The sequence below is a fragment of the Amblyomma americanum genome, chromosome 1, assembly GCF_052857255.1.
Source record: "Amblyomma americanum isolate KBUSLIRL-KWMA chromosome 1, ASM5285725v1, whole genome shotgun sequence".
Classification (NCBI taxonomy): Eukaryota; Metazoa; Arthropoda; class Arachnida; order Ixodida; family Ixodidae; genus Amblyomma; species Amblyomma americanum.
This window is the reverse complement of record NC_135497.1, coordinates 470,498,770-470,518,978: the sequence shown is the minus strand read 5'-3', so window position 1 is coordinate 470,518,978 and position 20,209 is coordinate 470,498,770. Positions and strand designations below refer to the sequence as shown.

Genomic DNA, 20,209 nt, shown 5'->3' with positions numbered 1-20,209 from the left:
ACATTGAAGTTGCCACCGCTCGAAGCAACCGCCCGAGCAGCTGCGGCTTCTGCTGATGCCGACACCACGACAATCCCGAGTTCATTATGGGGGGCTTTTCTCGTTCATGAGCTTGGCCGAGGTCGCTGTGAATCGAAAACATACATCACACCTCGAGCGTTGCGTGCAATGCGCGCACACGCTGCGATTCGGCCACGCTGAACGTGCTTTCCAACTACAGAATCGCCACGGTGACACACACCAACAGCCTTCACCGACTAAATATTACAGTTACTTGGACCAGACGTCATCGCTGATGAATCAAAACACTGCTGTCGAAAACATCTCAAGCGTCGACTGTCGCTGGTTTCTTATCTCGGACTGTGATGCCATAACACAAATAAAAAATTTCATTGCATCCGAGTAACAAACTGAAAAAAGCTGACGGACCATCACTGCAGCTTCTGGCAACGTGTTCGCCACAGATGGCGAAGACGAAGCTTTCTCCAACGTTATCGCATCACAGCTGCCAGTTTCTATGGTCGTCCATTATTGGTGATGAATTTCAGCACGCCGAGAAGTTGCTGCGCTGCATGGTGAATGTCTCTGCATCGAAAACACAATGAATTGCACTACAATTCCAACAAGCTCAAGATTTCAGTCGGCGTCTACAATGATGTCCGCATATGGGCGTTATTGTAAAAGCCTCAGGCAAGTGCTACATGGAAACGCATTACTAAATAATTCTGACTATGAATTGCCACTCTGTGCGTAGTTTCAGCTCTAACGAGCGTGTTGTGTTGATCGAAAGTATCTCGCTTCAAAGGTCGGCCCTTCTGTCGCACAGACAGGATCAGAATATTATTTCATGCAACAGAGACCGTAGTACGCCGTGTATTTCACGTACGAATAGACATTTTAGACGAACTGATTCGACCTCTAGCACTCGCCCATAGTCTTCCCGAGCACCGGCAGCCAACAGGAACGGCACAGCAGCGCGTCTGGCGGCATCTCGACGAATGAGCTCCGTCGTCTGTTCAGCGTGTTCGGCCGCTGCTGTATTCGCTCTGCCGTGGCGACCTGCAAGCTGTCGGCTCATTGTCACGACTACCGGCAGAAAGCGGCAAGTTTTTTAAAAATTGCCTCTTGCTTCATTCTTCATTAAAATTTGATTGCATTAAAAAAAGCATTTATGTCAATCACGAAAATCTTCATAATATGAGATGTTATTCTCTAACGTTCAAAAGAAGGCAAACGTATTTCTCATGAATAAACCGCGTGTGCAAAGTTCGCCTACGACGGTGAATAGCCAGATAATTCCCAGAAGAGGAGATGCGCTCTTCACGCATCTGACAAATGCGTGGCAAACTGTTTGTGGATAGTGTGTAGATCGATAGCGGATAAATCATGATATTTCGATTTGCTTTAGTGCGTTGATAACGTTAAGCAGCGCGTTGTGCAGTCTTCTGTATTTGAAACGCACTTACGGCACTCGCAGTTTGTGCATTTCATACACAGCAGCAGTTTGCGCTCGAGTTGACATGTTTAGATTTAGCTCGGCATTTTACTCTCTGTTACTTCCGCGCATTCCGCGCTATCTTCGTTTTCGGACTGCTATCACGCAAACTTGTGTAAAACTCGGGCGAGCGCCGGATACGGACCATTGCAGCCCTGCTTAGCCATTAGAAGAAGCGCTCGTGTGCAGGTTCTTCTTTATTAATAACTATTCCTTACTCAGCCCGTTTTATGCAAGTGCTGTAAAGCAAGGAGAAGTTCGGGCACAGGAGAGGAAGGGCAAAGACTTACCCATCGACTTCTGCCACGCTCTTACACGAATTGTCCCAGCAAAGCCGTGGAGAAATTTTCCGTGCAATGCGCCCTCTTGTTTGCATGGTGGGCAAAAGTAAAAGAATGCGAGTCACAGAGGATGGCTAATTTTATTAATGACTATCTGTGAGCGCGGAACGCGGTAGCTATCGCCTATATACCTTAATAAATGCCTGGCGTCTTGGCATGATGCATTTGTCGTCACTCCCGTTCATTCAAGATTCAGGTCAAATAGTTAGGGGAATTTCCCAGGATGCAGTATATTTGTAATAAGTTAGTAATTACTCATTGGCATCCAACCAAGCACAGCAATACGTCAACAGAGGAAAGCTATACAGCGTTTTCAGAAATTTCGCAGTCACAGTAAAGTTTGTCCTGGTCTAGGGCTCAAACCCGGGACCACCATTTCACAGGAGCAGTCGCGAATAATTCTTTTTCACCCCAGCGTTTCGAAACTAACTTGGTCCCTTCTTCAGGGGCGACTCAGGGTTGACCTTCACTCCTGAAGAAGGACTCGACTTGGTTTCGAAAGGTTGGGATGAAAATAAGATTCGTTGGCGTCACTATTGCACAGCTTTTGTTGTAGCGTCTTGCCGCTGCTGCGGTGGCACGCACTGCTGACTATTCAAGCCTACATAGATGGATCTTGAACTGAGCAGCAGGCATCCTAGTACCATGCCTTGCCGCTGCTTCGGCTTTACGCACTGTCGAACAATGGGCTTATTTCGTTGCATTTCGGTTGGAGCGGCAAGTACTGTAGCATCTTGCCGCTGAAGAAGCCTGGCTGCTGCTTGGGCGGTAAGAACAGTGATTACTGGCCCCTAATTTGTTGTAGCTCGGTTGCACGAGCACGTACTTAGACTCTTAACGTTTACCAAGCATTGGCGCTGTTAAATATCAGTGCCTGCCTCTTTCTATTTCTTCTCCAGTCCAGCACACTGTTGGTTTTTGTGCTGAATAAGCATGTTACTGCTTCGGCTGCATGCGATGTTGAATATTCGCGCTTGCGCCTACTTCACTGCATCTTGGTTGCACCCGAACACGATGTAGAGCCTTGCAGCTGAAAAAGCCTTGCCGCTGCTAAGGCAGCACGCACTGTTCAATATTCGCGCTCACGTGGTTAATCCCGGCCGAAGCAGCAGATACTGTAGCGTCTTGCTCTTGAACATGCCAAGCCACTAGTGCTTGTGCCTACGTCATTGCCTACTCGAGCCTACGTCGCTGAATCTGGGCTGCAACTGCATGGACTGCGTGGTCTTGCCACTGGTTTGGCAGCACGCATCATTCAATATTCGCACCTACATTCTTGCATCTCGTTTGCAGCTGCACATTTGACAGGCTTAATCCATTTTAGAGACTGCTCTGCTGCAGCGAGTCGCCTCATTTAAAAATTTAGGGGTCTTGTTAGATTCAGATATTAACTGGCAAACAGATATAAGTGAGAATTGTTCGAAACTAGCTTATGGTTACCACAAGTTACCTAAACCCCGTGAATGTTTTGGCGCCATGGTCTTGCGTATTTTTTATTTCGCATTTGTACGCAGTCATATGAGTTAATGCATAGCATCATGAGGCAGCACATATAAAACCTACTTGAAATCTGTTATTCGCCTACAAAAGACAATAAGAATTATTACATTTTCAAACAGGGCGGATACCACAAAACAACTGCTTCACCTGATGCGTATATTCCGCTGGACTCTATTCATGTATCAAGTTTCGATGGCGTAATACATACAATAATAATGGAGGATGGCCCTCTCGCACTAAACACCTTCACGTTACCTGCACCCTGTAGAAGGGCCACTGCGAACAACTGCCAGAACTGCTTACGGTCGGTGGCTGGTACAGTTTCACAGTGCACTTATTTTGGAACTCCATACCTACAGATTTGAAAGCAGAACGGAATTTTTCCGTGTCCATGAAGCGTTTCTTCCTTAGTAATCAAGCAGGTTAATTGGAACAATGGTCACCTTTCACTTGATGTCACCCTGTTCAGTTTTGGTACAGGGATATTTTGTGTTTGCATTCAGTATTCCTTTTATTTCTGTCACTGTTGCAACCGCTCGCTGAATTCTTTTCGGTACACTACTAGCCGGTCAGGTTATGGGACCAAACAAGTTTTGGGAAGTTTTCTTTAGTGTGAAGATAGAAGTGTCAATAAAAAAAAGGACTTGCTGCTGAAATAACCTAGCCGCTGTTTCGGCGGCACACATTGCTGAGTATTCGCGGCTACGTCGTTTCATCTTTGTTGCACCAGCACTGCTGTAAGATCCTGCCGCTGAAGAAGCTTCGCCGCTGTTTCGGCGTCACATACTGTTTATTATTTGCGCCTACATCGGTGCATTGCAGAAGCACCTACTGTAAGGCTCTGCCACTGAAAAAGCCATGTCGTTGCTGCAGCCGCATACACCTTGAATATTCGCGCTAATGTCGTTGCATCTCGGTTCCAGCTGCACTTGCTCTAGGTCTTGCCGCTTCGCCAGTACTTACTGTCGAATACTGCTACGAAGCTTTCTCATGCCTATTGTATCATGTTCAAAGCTGCCGGCGCGCTGTTTTCTCTTTTTTTCCGATGAGAGATGCTACTGCTTTATCTGGGATGCTCTTAGCTGCGCATTAAGTTCTACGTTGCTCGAGATGGACATAGGTGATTACCGCGCCTTACTTCGAGAGTTCTGATCCAGCTTGAAAAGGTGCGCGGGCGAGAGCAGCTGTCATTGTGAACTACTACGACCAGTTAGCACGCTTGTTCCTATAACCACCACAGATATTTTCCTTCATTCGTGGACGGAATTGAGCCGAAAAAAGAAGTTCTTTAAGAAACACTTTTGCGGTGGTCCTGATGGCTGAACTGAAATCACCATAAAATGACCTCTGGTGCAGGTTCTGAATGCTGGATGTGATTGTCGACCACAAGCCCAGTTAGACACCGAAGCAGCCCGAGCCGTCCCGAACTGGCAGGGGCCGGGAAAGCCACCGAAGCCATAGCAACCAAAGAATTGCGAAGGAGCCATTTCGCGAGGCTGCTACCTGAAACCTTACTACTACTGTACCGCTCGCAAGTACAGAAGGACTCCTAAGTGTGAACGTCAACGTTGACTACCACACCAGCGTACATATTCATTATCGTTATATGCTATCAGCAGTTTTTATTAGAGCCGCCATTTACAACTTTGTGACTAAAGCTGCTTTTCACTTAAGGTGCGCTGGCCATGGTAACAGAGTTGTCTGCTTGTACAATGTACGCAGATTTTAATATTTTAACCTTGTTTTTCAACATTAATTTTACCAAGCTCATCCATGTCTAACTCACACAGCTGCACAAGACATGAGGTGATTTCCGGTAATATTTTTATTTTCCATTGTAAATTTTTCTTCCTTTGAAAACTCTGTTCACTGTGTTATTTAACTCATTGTGTTTACTGTAGCGCTCTTCTCGTAACGTGCATTGTTCTTGCAGTTTGTCCTGCTCTTCGCGGGTCTGTGAAAAAATAAAGAATAATTAAAATAAACGAATTAGCGGTGCATTACCGACTACGTTTCACCGGCCCATGATCATGGCTATCAAATCAATATGAGATGCAGAATGAACTATTCCTTCAAGTTCTTTTTCCCCAGGACAATTGACGAATAGAATGAACTTCCACATCATATGGCTACCTGATCAAAACAAGCTGATGAGCAAGTTGCTGCACAGGAAGATAGGAAGTTGCTGAATAACTTCCAAAAAATGATGCGCGAAAAATTATCAGGCGATCAATGCCATTGATCGGGAGGGAATGTGTTGACATGTAGGCTGCGATTTGTTCACAGCTTTGGGTTTACGAACTGAGTTTATTTTACCAGTGACAACTTAATTACTTTGTTACCCTGCTGCCGGTGGATCAAATTTTCGACCATTCCGTCAGATTTGCTACATGGTAGTCAGATGGCGCTTCCTGACTGCTATTCCGTGTGTTGATCTATGCTCATCAGACAGAGGTTCCTCGCACCTTTTAAGAGTATCTTTTTTATGAAAGTAGCCGTGTGTTTTTGCACTTGGACGCACTCATGCACATACCAAATTTGATGAAGACGACAACATCCAAAGCGCAGGGCGAGCACATGTCAGGGTTCGAATCCCCATCGAGGCGCAGGTATGTAAGATGTTTTTTGCTCGTGCTTTCTCGGTGGCTTCAGAGACCGTCGAACAGAATTCGGTGCAGTGGGGTTCTAATGTTATCCTTGTAAAAGGACAGCACAGATACCAGAAGAAACGAGGGACAGTGGCCGCGTACGAGAATATATTCTATCATTTAAGAAAGGCGTCCGCTCACTCTTACCACAACCCTGTAGGAGCTCGGGAAGTCTACCGAAACTAGCACACTGAGTGGGAGCAATGACTGGAAAGCATGCGTAGTGACAGAGCCATTCCATTTTAAGGAAAGTGGCAGCGCGTGTATTAGCACTACATCGCGGAAAATTCATAAAAATGAAAGTGTGTTCATAGATATGTTTCGAAACGGTTTATCGACATATGTACATGGCATTGCATATCTCTTTCTTCAAGCGTATCTCAATATACTTGCCTTGCCCCGTCATGGATGTACAATCGCCGCATCTACCTTCAATAAAAAGTTGCAAGAAGCTCATGCCCCGTCGTTTTTCCTAGTGTGTCGTTGTTGGTGTTATGGTTTTGGAGATTGGAAAGTCACACGCAGGAGGTAGGCCACACAAAGAAGAAATCAAAGCCTCATATTACCACGGGGTTGTAACCATCACCTCCATTCATGCACTTCTTTCGTATTTGCCAAATGTGCTTTGTAATTCATACATTGCTTTTTTAATTATTGTAAATTCTCTTGCTTGCATGCCTGTTGATCTTTGGTTTACCTGAATTTGTCTTCAGTGTTTTTGTTACAGTAAAACCCCCCTCTTCGCCGTACTGCAATGCGTACTGCAAAAAATAATGAGGCTGCAAGTTATCTGATCAACGTGCTACCATAGAGCACTGCACTCTTTAAAATGACGAGTACTGAATACCGGTGCGCATTAACGTTCAATCAAACCAGCCCAGTTTCATTCCCAGAAACGAGGATAAGATTATTTTTAGAAGTGAGAATAAGCCTCAGTTACATCAAACTAGCTCTTTGGTGTGGCCGAGTTTGCCTTTGTCGCACCAATAAGTATGAGCCAGGCACGATGAAGGAAATGATTGATTTACCGGCTGAATTGATACAACGTATGATGGCGTGCAGCTGAAGGGCGCGTGACGCCGGCACGAGGAGGGAGCTCAATTCGGCTGCACTTAGGCGTCATCGCCTTCGTCGGCTGTTGCTGCTTCTGCTGCGTAAGGCCGCATCTGCTTCTACTCCTTAGTAGAAAGTGGCCAAATTATATGGCCAAGCAGAGTACATTTCTTTTTGCATGATCTCAGGAGCCCGAACAAATTAAGACCGCTAGAGTTCAATGAGCGCAATTCAGACATTCTGCTTGTGATTGTTGGCCTGATAACACACACGGGGCTGCTGAGACGTGTACGATTTGCTTATGAGCTTCGCATGATCTTTTGATGGCTGCCACAGCAAGGAACATGCGCTAACTCGTATTATAGTGAAAGGCTTTTGAAGCGAAACAAGGTTGCAGCTCTCGTAGAGCAAAGGATGTCGTGGGAAGCGGCCATGTTCGTTACAGTGCGAATTCCCATGGGATTACTACACAGTACAGAATCAATTAAGTGCCATACCTTGGCGCAACAGCTCCCACTACATTACCTGCGAGCAGGCAACACCTCTACAGGCTCCTTAATCATCATCATCATCAGCCTGCCTACTCCAACTGCGGGGCAAAGACCTCTCCCATATCTCTCCAATTAAGCATGCTCCGTGCCAGACGCGGTCACCTTGCCTTCGCACACTTCTTGATCTCATTCAGCCAAATTTCTGCCGTCCGCTGCTACGCTTGCCTTCTCTTGGAATCCAGTCCGCTGCCCTGACTGTCGGCTATGTTGCCTTCGCATTACATGCACTGCCCAAGCCCATTTCTTCCTCTTGATTTCGACTGAGAAGTCATTAACGTGAGCCTGTTCCCTGACGCACTCTGCCCTCATCCTCTCTGTTTACATTGCGCCTGTCATTTTCCTTTCCATAGGGCGCTGCGTTGTCCTCAACATACATTAAACCCTTACCGTTAGCCTCTACATTAGAGCGCCATAGTTGAGTACCGGAAAGTTAAAGCTGTTATATGGTTTTATTTTGAGGGATATTGGTAAACTTCCACACATAATTTCTAAGAGCCTGCCAAATGCGCTCGACGACATTCTTATTCTTCTAGGTATATCACTTTCGTGAACCTGATCGGTGGTCACGACCTGCCCTAAGTAGACGCATTCCTTTACCACTTCCAGTACCTCGCTCCCATCGTAAACTGCTTTTCTCTTCCGAGACTGTTCAACACTACTTTAATTTCCTCCACATAATTTTTTAGAGTCACCGTTTTGCTCTGCCTGTTAAGTCATTGATTATGCTTTCCAATTCATCCCCCGAGCAAGCAATGTCATCAGTGAATCAGATTACTAAATCCTTATCCCCAACTTTTCCCAATCCATGCCTCTGAGTACCTCCTGTAAACAGGCGGTAAATAGAATTGGCAAGATCGTGTCTCCCTGCCTTACTTCCTTCCTTATAGGAACTTTATTGCTGACTTTATGGATGCATTCAGCAATTATATATCTCCCAGTAGAGGCTCCTTAACCTAACCTCAATTTTCGACAGCCTTTGTTACCAGTCCTCCAAAAGGGGATGGCCAAGGGGCAAGCAACTCGTTCCACCACCATAGCACGGACGAGTGTTCTACAGCTATAGGGGCGGTGTGTTCGAGAGAAGTTTAAGGAAACCTTATGTTTGAGAACGGCCTCACTTCTCTTTAGCTCGAAATACTGCCGTTTCCTCGCAAGGAATGCGTGAGCACACATAGGCAGCAGATAGCATTGGTCGCACTCATCTATTGGAGCGAAGAAGCAGCTGTCCTGGTAGTACGGCTCGCTCGCGAGAGACTCATGTCCACATTGCTACGTGTAACGTGCAGAGAATTAAACATTCCGGGATCATACAGAACAGGGAGACCCGCATCGACTCGGCCTTATCGCGGACGGGACTTGAGGCGACCGTTGGGCTTCAGCCAGCTGCAAACGCTATGCTCACACAAGTTGATGCGCACGCAAGCAGCTTCCGATAGGGCACGCACCGCTGTGCCCGCTAGGAGGGGTGGTCAACGCAGCCGGTCCCCGCCATTGGCATGCAAGGCGGCGGGCAGACGCAGCGCGAAAGGACAAGGCCAGGTCGTCGACGGGCCGAATTGCCCACGTGGACCGCAGGCATGGCGAGGCATAGTCGAGGCCGGCTTCCCGGCGGCATTGGCCGATCGCCGGCAAAGAGGCGCGTGGCCGAGATAACCGAACTGAAAGCCAAGGATCATCGCTCTCAACGCAGTCGCCAACTTTCTTCTCATAGATTGGATTTTCCTTAATCTATTTTTTTTTCATGGCCTGCCTATACACTACCTCTCCTTAAGCGCTTCCTCGTTGCTAAGCGCGCCGGAGGTCGACCTGCGCGGAATGCGATCTGCTTTGAATTAAGTCACTCGGTCTGGTTCAGAATTGGGGAAACACAAATCAATTCACTTGAACCAACTGCGAGCGCTTCTCTGACACACGTTTAAGTGTTCAGGCCTGCTGTCGGATCTGGCAAAAAGATAGGTTTTAAAAAGCCTTTCTTCGAAAATGTTGAGGAAGCTAATTCACTCAGTAAGAGCGTGGTAAGCAAAGACTAATGCCTTGTTTGTTCAGACGCTTAAGCGCGAACGAATAACAAATATTCATTCTGAGCATACTAGCAAAGAAAGGGAAGTACTTTTATCCAACTTTTACGAAGACGTAAAGTAGCGACGAAAAGGATTAGTACTGTGACGTGCCACCGGTGCAGCAGATAGCAACGCTCGGAGCTGCGGTTACGAACATGCCGATTACAAACGTTGCAGGCACGTTGGCAAAGCACGGCGTTGCGCCAGCCGCACGCTACAATTTTTGTCGCTCCGATGACGTCACTGTGCTGATCTTTCTTGGTTGCGACTGTACGTTTACTTTGAAAACATTATCGTAACCACTGTGTAAAATATAGAGTTATTGATTATTTACTAGCAGCAGTCATACATAAATTCACTAGTTAAAAAACAAGGCCGTTATTTTAAAGTCAGAATATCGTCACCCTGTCCAACTAAGTTATTTCCTACCTAAAACCAACGAACCCTATACGGCTTCTTTTTGTGTGGCCGCACCATTCCCAAAAACTGTAAACAGCCACGCCCAGTCTATTGTGTCTCACAGGGGGGCCACCGTGTTGTGAGAGTATGAAAACATATCATCATCATCATCATCATCATCATCAGCCTTACTACACCCACTGCAAGGCAAAGGCGTCTCCCATGTCTCTCCAATAAACCCTATCCTTTGCCAGCTGCATCCACCCTTTGCCTGCAAACTTCTTAATCTCATCCGCCCACCTAACCTTCTGCGGCCCCCTGCTCCGCTTACTTTCTCTTGGAATCCACTCCGTTACCCTTAAGGACCAGCGGTTATCTTGCCTTCGCATTACATGCCCTGCCCAAGCCCATTTCTTTCTCTTGATTTCGACTAGGATGTCGTTTACCCGCGTTTTTTCCCTCACCCACTCTGCCCGCTTCCGATCTCTTAACGTTACACCTATCATTTTCCTTTCCATGGCTCGCTGCGTTGTCCTTAACTTAAGCTGAACTCTTTTCGTTAGCCTCTACGTTTCTGCCCCGTAGGTGAGTACCGGTAAGATTATGCTGTTGTACACTTTCCTCTTGAGGGAAATTGGTAAACTGCCACTCATGATCTGCGAGAATTTGCCATATGCGCTCCACCCCATTCTTATCCTTCTAGTTATCTCGCTCTCATGATCCGGATCAGCTGTCACTACCTGCCCTAAGTAGACGTATTCCTTCATAATTTCTAGGCTCTCGCTGCCAATTGTGAACTGTTGTTCCCTTGCTAGGCTGTTGAACATTACCTTGGTTTTCTGCATGTTCATTTTTAGACCCATCGATCTGCTCTGCCTGTCTAACTCATTGATCATGATTTGCAGTTCACCTCCTGAGTGACTCAGCAAGGCAATGTCATCAGCAAATCGCAGAATATTTAGGTATTCTCCATTTATTCTTATTCCCAACTGTTCCCATTTCAGGCCTCGAAATACCTCCTGTAAACATGCGGTGAACAGCATTGGCGAGATCGTGTCTCCTTGCCTGACGCCCTTCCTTATTGGAATTTTATTGCTGACTTTATGGAGGACTATAGTGGCTGTGCAGTTGCTATATATATCTTCCAGTATTTTGACATAAGGCTCTTCTACCGCTTGATTACGCAATGCCTGTTTGACTGCTGAGGTTTCCACTGAGTCGAATGCTTTCTCGTAATCAATGAAAGCTATACATAGAGGTTGGCTATATTCTGCGCATTTCTCTATCACCTGATTGATAGTGTGAATATGATCTATCGTGGAATATCCTTTACGAAAGCCTGCCTGATCATTTGGTTGATTAAAGTCTAACGTTGCCCTGACTCTATTAGCGATTACCTTAGTAAATACTTTGTAGGCAACGGAGAGTAAGCTGATCGGCCTGTAATTTTTCAAGTCTTTGGCGTCTCTCTTCTTATGAATTAAGATGATGTTTGCATTCTTCGAAGCTTCTGGCACAGTCGAGGTCAGAAGGCATTGCGTATACAGGGTGGCTAGTTTTTCTAGCACGATGTCCCCTCCATCCTTCAACAGATCTGCTGTTACCTGATCCTCCCCAGCTGCTTTTCCCCTTTTCATTGCTTCTAAGGCTTTCTTTACTTCATATTTCATTACTGGCGGGATGACGCATTGCTGTGCACTGCTGGCTTGCTCATTAACGCTCTGATTACATTGGCTACTGTACAGGTCTGTGTAGAACTCTTCGGCTACGTTAACTATCTTATCAATATTGCTAATGACATTGCCCTGCTTGTCTCTTAATGCATACATCTGGTTTTTACCTATGCCTAGTTTCCTCTGCACTGTTTTTAGGCTACCTCCGTTCTTTATAGCATGCTCGATTCTCTCCATATTAAACTTCCTTATGTCGGCTACCTTGCGCTTATTTATTAACTTTGATAGCTCCGTTAGTTCTATTCAATCGGTAGGGTTAGATGCCCTCATGTTTTGGCGCTTTTTAATCAGATCTTTCGTCACCTGAGATAGCTTCTCGGTATCCTTTCGAACTGTTCTACCGCCTACTTCTACTGCGCACTCCGTAATTATTGATGTCAGATTATTGTGCATTGAATGAACATCAAGATCATCTTCCTCAGTTAAAGCCGAATATCTGTTTTGCAGCGCTACCCTAAACTCCTCTGCTTTTCCTCTTACAGCTAACACGTTAATGGTTTTCTTCTTCACTAGCTTCTTCCGTTCCCTCTTCAAGTCTAAGCTAATTCTAGACCTTACCATTCTGTGGTCGCTACAACGCACCTTTCCGAGGACGGCCACATCCTGAATGATGCCAGGTTTAGCGCAAAGTATGAAGTCGATTTCATTTTTAATCTCACCATTGGGGCTTTTCCAGGTCCACTTCCTGTTTTCTCGTTTGCGGAAGAAGGTATTCATGATCCGTAAATTATTTCTATCCGCGAATTCGACTAACTCTCCCCTGCTATTTCTAGAGCCTATCCCATAGTCACCTACCGCGTGGTCGTCAGCCTGCTTCTTGCCCACCTTCGCATTGAAGTCGCCCATCAGTACAGTGTACTGCGAATTTACTTTATTCATTGCCGATTCTACGTCCTCAAAGAAACTTTCAACGGTCTGGTCATCATGGCAGGATGTGGGTGCGTAGGCCTGCACCACTTTCAGCTTGTACCTCCTATTCAGCCTATTTACTATAGCCGCTACCCTCTCGTTAATACTGTAGAACTCCTCTACGTTGCCAGCTATATCCTTATTAATGAGGAATCCCACACTTAGTTCTCGTCTATCCTCTAATCCGCGATAGCACAGTATGTGTCCGTCCTTTAGTACTGTATACGCCTCACCTGTCCTCCTAACTTCGCTAAGCCCTATCACATCCCATTTAATTCCCGCTAGTTCCTCAAACAGCACTGCTAGGCTAGCCTCACTAGCTAAAGTTCTAGCGTTAAACGTTGCCAGGTTCAGATTCCAATGGCGGCCTGTCCGGAGCCAGAGATTCTTAGCACCCTCCGCTGCGTCACAGGTCTGACCGCCGCCGTGGTCAGTTGCTCTGCAGCCGCTGGGGACTGACGGCCGAGGGTTAATTGGTTTGATCATAGAAGGTTGTGGCCAAGTACTACACCAGGGTGGCCAAATCCTGCTCTGGTGAGAGAGTGCGTTGTCGGTTCTGGTCACCGAGATCAGGCCGCACTCCAGGCCTGATTATGCAATTCCATCGACACGCGGATTTTTTTTTTAAACCCGGTGGAGAATTGCGCGGCACCAGGTTTTCAACCCCGGTCCTCTTGCACGCGAGGCGGATGTTCTACCTCTACACCATCGATGCTGCTGAAAACATATATAGTGAGGTAAATACAACGACAATAAATGAGACCGGGGCCGGTATATTTAACAAGTCGTTGGCCCCTGGCAGCTTTGACCTGTGGCGCCAAGGCTGATAGCCGACAAGCAACCTTTGTTTGCCGGCCCTCGTTTCAAAGATGGCCTAGCTCAACGGCAAATAGGGAGATATATGTTGTACGGAGGTGAATCTCTCCAAAGTGCGCCCAATAAATACAGCATTACGTAACAATTGCCTTCCACCGCACTTTTGTGGCGTTACCATTGGTGGCTACCCTTTATGACTGTCCGGAAGGACGACTAGCCTGTAATGATATTCGCGGGTGTTCGTAGCAAAGTAAGAAATTAGCTGTAGTTTAAACTTTGGTTAACCTTGGTGAGAAGCGAAAGCTTCCTTTCCATGGCTACTTTAACAAACGCCACGCACACTACCCGAAATAATTGTCTGTAAAGCGTCGATGAAATGCCCGATGGGGCAGTTGCCACTTGCCACAGTGGGCAGATTGTGATGACGTCAGTAGGTCACTGTCACCACTTTGCGCACTTCTGCGTGCGTTCCCAGACACTCTTAGAGCTTGTGGAGGTAGCGGTCTCGGTCACAAATGAGATGCCTTTGACCCAGCGTGGCAAGCTCAGCCGGAGACCAGCTACCAGGTGACAAGGGGGTTGGTCGTTTGGTGCCCAGCTTTCGCCGGTCGCAAGCCAGAAAATGGGTCGGAGCCAAAGGTTCATAAAACAAAACAAAGTTTATACAGCGAAGAGACGATACAGAGGAAGTTACAATCACTCGTACGAGCACATACAAAGTGATTCACAAATGCAATGCAACTCATGCAAAGTCACAATAGAGAGACGGATACAATTCAACAAAAGCTTTGCACCTGAACTGCACTAACACAGAGGGAGACAAATAAACAAAACACAGTTTGTTCACCGGGCACTGCGACAGTCCGACGACCTGAGGAGCACGACGAGGCCGATCCGCAGACTGGCGCACGTTGCCCCGCTGGTCCGTCCTTGGCTGGTCGAGTGGTGATCTCCCGGGAGTCGAGCGGGCGCGCTTCTCGGAAGCTTAAACGGCGGCTCGGGCTAACAGACAGCGGTTGCAGCCCCTCATTTATAGGCGCGGTCCGCGTCTGTTTGTTCTTCGCGCCAGGGCAGGCGCGCACATACACGCACCTTCATCCGCACAAACTCCTTCTTGCGCCGGAGGCGCGGCCCCATAGGTCGAGCGCGGGAACCACCTTCTAAAACAATCTAGGTCATTCGCGGCACTCTGAGTCATCGGCGCCAGAGCGAAGGGGGAGGGTATCACTTTGGCGCGCACGAAGTTACCCCCTTTCCGTCGACAACCAGCGAAAACTTCTCCAACATTCGAGAAAAATCGACGCTGCGCGTGTCTATGTTTACTTTGGCGCCCCGCCGGCGAGCTGGGTGAAAAGTCACGCAACCCCCGGGGGTCCTTCCCCGCTGGTTTTTTTTGTTTTATTTTACCGCGCGCGGGAGCGATTGCTTAGGCGCAGCGCCGGTTTTTTAAAAAATGCGCCGAATTTTGTGACAGTCACATGACCTGCCATGTGACACCACGTGACACCTGTCACGTGACTGCACTGACGCTTTCCTCTTGAAAACCTAGCGTATTGAAGCTTTCGGTTCTAAAAATTAAGGGAGAAGTAGGAATCCCCGAAAACAGCAGCCACGAAATACGGCCCCTGGTGCCTGCTGCTCAAAAAGAGCGGAACTTTGGCGACTGATAGAGAAGTAGCAGGCGTAGACCGGCAGGTGATGATAGCGGAGGAGTGCTTCTCTGTCGTGACAGAGGGCTCGAATGTTGCAGGAACACTATTTTCATTTGGTTTTTTGCTCCATTTAAAGCTAAGGAGGTGCAGGCTGAGTGGGCACCATTTACTCAAATGAAGCAGCTGATTTGATTTAAAATTCAACCACTCAGCTTCTGACGCCGCAGCAACCTGCTGTGGACTGTGGCCACTACAGTCGATGGAATTCAATGCCTAAAAAGCACGGTTTAGCTACCTGAAGGCGTCATGTTTGTGCGAAAAGTTGTGACTCTGCTTCATACCGTTTTTCCTTTTTATATCTCCCCATTCCTCTCGTCAAGTAAAGAGCAGCGCATCGGAAGATCCTTCTGGTTAAACTTCCTGCCTTCCGTCCTGCTCTCTCTCTTGCTCTCAACTCTTAACGGATCGGTTGCTTCGTAAATACTAAACATTCTTTTGTCGACTTTGACCCGTTTTTGACGTCTCCAACAGCTTCAATCAATTAGCCATCAGTTCCTTCTCGTTGAAACTGAGTGCTAGCCTTGACATTCTCATGTAATATGCGTTCATGTAGTTCTTGGCAATGCGCCTTTCCACTGACGAATTTTACTCGTAAATATTTTTTCATCTAATCTTGCGGCGAACACTGTCCACTTTATGATCTGCTGCAGCCGGTTCGTTCTTCAGATAACTCGTTTTTGGCAATTCTTTTCGCTCAGTTAGGGCTCACACTTTCGCTTACAGCTCTCCTCTTCTGCGGTGCGAACACAAGGGGTCATGCCCTCAAACTAGTGCGCGAGTGTCGGAAATTTCTTAACAAGGGTGGAAATTTGAGCAAGTCAGTATCGATCCATGAGAACAGGAGCGCGAGCACAAGACGACTGACGAAGAACATAGAGTTTCTTACTATTAACTAGAGAGAAAGCTGGCGCCCCACCTATGGGAGTTTGCATCGAGCTTCCTCGAGACCACCTCTGCTACCATGGGCGCTCTAAGCATCATGGGGCGGAAAGTTACCGACTGCAGAACCACAACTTTTGGCCAAAAAATTATGAAGAAACAAACGTCGTTCGATAATCAAGAATGTCCTAACATTCAATATCCTGTCTATGAATTGCAATAAACGAGCAGAAAAGCATGTAAATGTCAAGTTTGCCCAAAATAAGCGATGGCTTGCTCTCCTATTGGCCAAGTATTGCAAACTATGAAAGCCAATATTTCGAACTTAACCGACGCACTTTTAAAAAGAAATAAGTTTTGAAAAACATTTTGTCGCTTCAACACTTTAAGAGGTTTTTTCATGGCTTTTCGGAAAGCAAAAACCTTTCAATGACGTCGTGCGCTGTTGAATTTCTGCTACTATGTCTTTTGCGCACAACATTCGCGCCAAAGTCGTCTGCGCCATGGACGGAATGGGTTATCTCAGTAACGTCACTTTCTGCTCCTAAAAAAGATCTACTTTCCCGCACCAAGTACCTCATCGCACCATGATGCTTTGAGCGTCCATGCTTGCTCAGGTGCAGCGCCGCCAGCTTTTCCTCTAGTTAATAGCAAGAAACTCTATGACGAAGACAGAACACACATCACGAGCGCTAACTTCCGACTGAAGGAATAACACAAGACCGTTCGATAAGCATACAGTAAGGTCGGTGCTACTTTGCATGATCTGTGTGTTAGCGAGCCTTCTATGTTCTTATCGAAACGATAATTGGCATTCCTAGGCTTGTAATAGCCTTCATCTTGCCATGTTTATTTTCCCTATTCCAATTGATTTCTGCGCCTTCCTATATTTGGCGCATGCGCTCGTTGATAGGCTGAGATTTCGGTCGCCGCGGTCTTGAGTTAATTCTTCAGTCAGAAGTTCGCGCTCGTGGTTCGTCTTGTGTCTACGTCCGTCGTCTTGTTTTCGCGCTCCTTTTCTCATGGTTCTTTTGTTAACTTCTACTTCATTTCAATACCGTATCATTTATTATAATTTTAATCCTTAATAGCTGCCTTTTCTAAATTATCTGTGTTGTGGTTGTCCGACTTCACTGGTCTTGGTGGCTGTACCATGAAGCAGACCACTAATCCGCTTCTGCTCATAATGCAGGTGCTCGCAGCAGTCGTCACACACGCGCTGCTTCCCGCCCTGGTTTTGGCTGGGGTGGAATGCGCGCCGTCAGACCTGCCTGGATACCCCTGCAGTGATACGCATGTCCGTTGTCTCAACGCCATCAGCGCTTCAAACCTGCCAGTGTCATCGCTGGAAACCTGGACACTTCCGGAACCTTGGACACACACATCGTCATCGACGGCACCTGGCACACCGTGTATAAAAGAGCGGCAATCACCGGCTGCGCTCTGTGGGCTTGGTGGCTGTACCATGAAGCAGACCACTAGTCCGCTTCTGCTCATAATGCAGGTGCTCGCAGCAGTCGTCACACACGCGCTGCTTCCCGCCCTGGTTTTGGCTGGGGTGGAATGCGCGCCGTCAGACCTGCCTGGATACCCCTGCAGTGATACGCATGTCCGTTGTCTCAACGCCATCAGCGCTTCAAACCTGCCAGCGTCATCGCTGGAACCCTTGACACTTCAGGAACCTTGGACACACCCATCGTCATCGACGGCACCTGGCACACCGTGTATAAAAGAGCGGCAATCACCGGCCGCGCTCTGTGGGCTTGGTGGCTGTACCATGAAGCAGACCACTAATCCGGTTCTGCTCATAATGGAGGTCAGTAACCCATACGCCTTATTTGCTAAGAAAACTAGTAATTACTGCCTGGTGCAGCTTCCGAGCCCACAGTGTTGTGTCGATGTTGCTATTGAATGTTTAGAAACGATTCGCATCTTGTTACTATTGTCCGGGGACATAGAAACGAATCCTGGACCTGCCAGTGCAGAGGCAGTACTTGCTGAATTGAAGTAGTTGTCCTCAGGTCAGGCTACAATAATTAGGGACGTCCAAGACATCAAAAACAAGTTAACAACTACAGAGAAAACCATTATAGATCTAATTCAGAGGATTGCCGATTTAGAGAGCCACTACCAGAACCTGGCTGCTTTGAAAACAGATGTCGAATGTATGCAATGCAACACAGAAAAGGCTACTCAACTTGTGCCGGATCTGGAAGCCCGATTTGATGACGCAGAAAACCGCTCACGAAGATGCAATCTGATTTTTTACGGCCTTTCCGATCCTACACCATCCGAGTCATTTGCCGATTCCGAAGAAGTCATAATCCGCCACTGCTCCGATCAGCTCGATTTGTCGTTAGATAGTAAAGATATCGAACGTGCACACCGTCTTGGGCGTCACAACACAGAACGCCAGCGTCCCATAATTGTAAAGTTTGCGTCTTTGAAGACTAAACAAATGATCCTCTCCAATTGCCCCAAACTAAAAGATACTGATTTCAGCATTGGTGAAGATTTCTCCCGCCGAGTTCAAAATATAAGAAAGCAACTTGTCGCGTTTGCCAAATCAAAAACAACTAAATTTTCTTTGCGGTACAAAACCCTCCATATAGGCCCCAAACGCTATTTTTTTGATGAGTCTGAGCAAAAAGTAAAAGAAATCTTCTAGCCACCACGGCGACGCAAGTCGGCACTACACCGTTCCCAAACATGTCCTCGTCTTAATCTCACGTTTTCGGAAATCTTTACCAATATATGCAGTTTCATCCCGAAGCGAGAGCTCGTGTCAAACCTGGTGTTATCATCTGATAGCAACTTGCTTATATTAACTGAAACGTGGCTAACAAATGACATTAGTGAGAGCGAGGTGCTTGCTGATCTGCCTAATTTTTCTCTCTTTCGTTCAGATCGTAAAAACGCACGTGGTGGTGGTGTTCTGATTGCGGCAAGCAACCACTTATCATGCACTGCTTTAAACATTTCCTCCGACCTTGAATTAATTTGGCTTATCTGGCGATCCGCACCACATTCCGTGCTGCTGGGTGTCTGCTACAGGCCGCCACACAACACTCCCCATTTTTGCCGCCAGCTGAACGCAACCTTGTCTAAATTAACCTCGCGGTATCCCAACGCTCACATTATCCTCTTCGGGGATTTTAATTACCCGACTATTAACTGGCATAACCCGGTGCACTCCATAGGTAATTGGGCGGATACAAGAGAATTTCTTGATATCGGTTCGAATTTTATTCTTGCCCAACTTGTACTAGAACCTACGCGTGTAGTAAACGACACTGCAAATATTTTAGATTTAGTATTAACAAGCCATCCTGAAAGTTTATCCTCCATGACTTACTTGCGGGAAATTAGTGACCATAAAGTCATCCACACAGTCTTTAATTTCAAACCAATTCCTCGCCACAGTCCGGGAAAGACAATCCGGCTGTACGATAAAGGCAACTATGAAGCAATAAATAGCGAGCTGCACGCCTTCTTTCCATCTTTTAACGCAACTTTTCAAAGCAGATCTATCCAGGAAAACTGGTCAATATTTAAACAAAAGCTTAACTCTCTGGCAGATAAATACATCCCGAAGACTACTTTTCATGACACTCGAAACCAGCCGTGGTTCACGAAGTCACTGAAAAAACTCGAAAATAAAAAGAAACGCCTATTCCGCGCAGCTAAAGCCAATCACAGCACCTGCTCATGGGACAATTATTATGCCGCCGAGAGCTCGTATTTATCAGCTGTCAAAAACGCTAAGCAACACTTTTATCACGACGACTTGTCGAGAATCCTAAAAAGTAACACAAAAAAGTTCTGGCAAATTATAAACCCTACTAATACGCATTCAGTTACCCTGAATAAAGATTCAGGAGAGCCATTTAGCGATACTGAATGTGCTAATATCTTTTCAGTTGCTTTTTCCTCTGTCTTCACAAGCGAGCCCGATGCGCCCTTGCCTATTCTGCCTACAACCATTCCGCACGCCATGCCTGTAACCAATGTTTCTGCTAATGGAATAATGTCCTTAATAGATAAAATTAAACTTTCATCTGCAGCAGGCATGGACGAAATATATTCTAAACTTTTTAAAAACACAAAGTGCAC

At 46.7% G+C, this 20,209-nt stretch overlaps 1 pseudogene; it reads left to right on the top strand.

Moving 5' to 3' along the window:
* Positions 1-17,594: 17,594 nt before the first annotated feature.
* On the top strand, positions 17,595-18,764 carry LOC144126245 (uncharacterized; annotated as a pseudogene).
* The last annotated feature ends 1,445 nt before the right edge of the window (positions 18,765-20,209 follow it).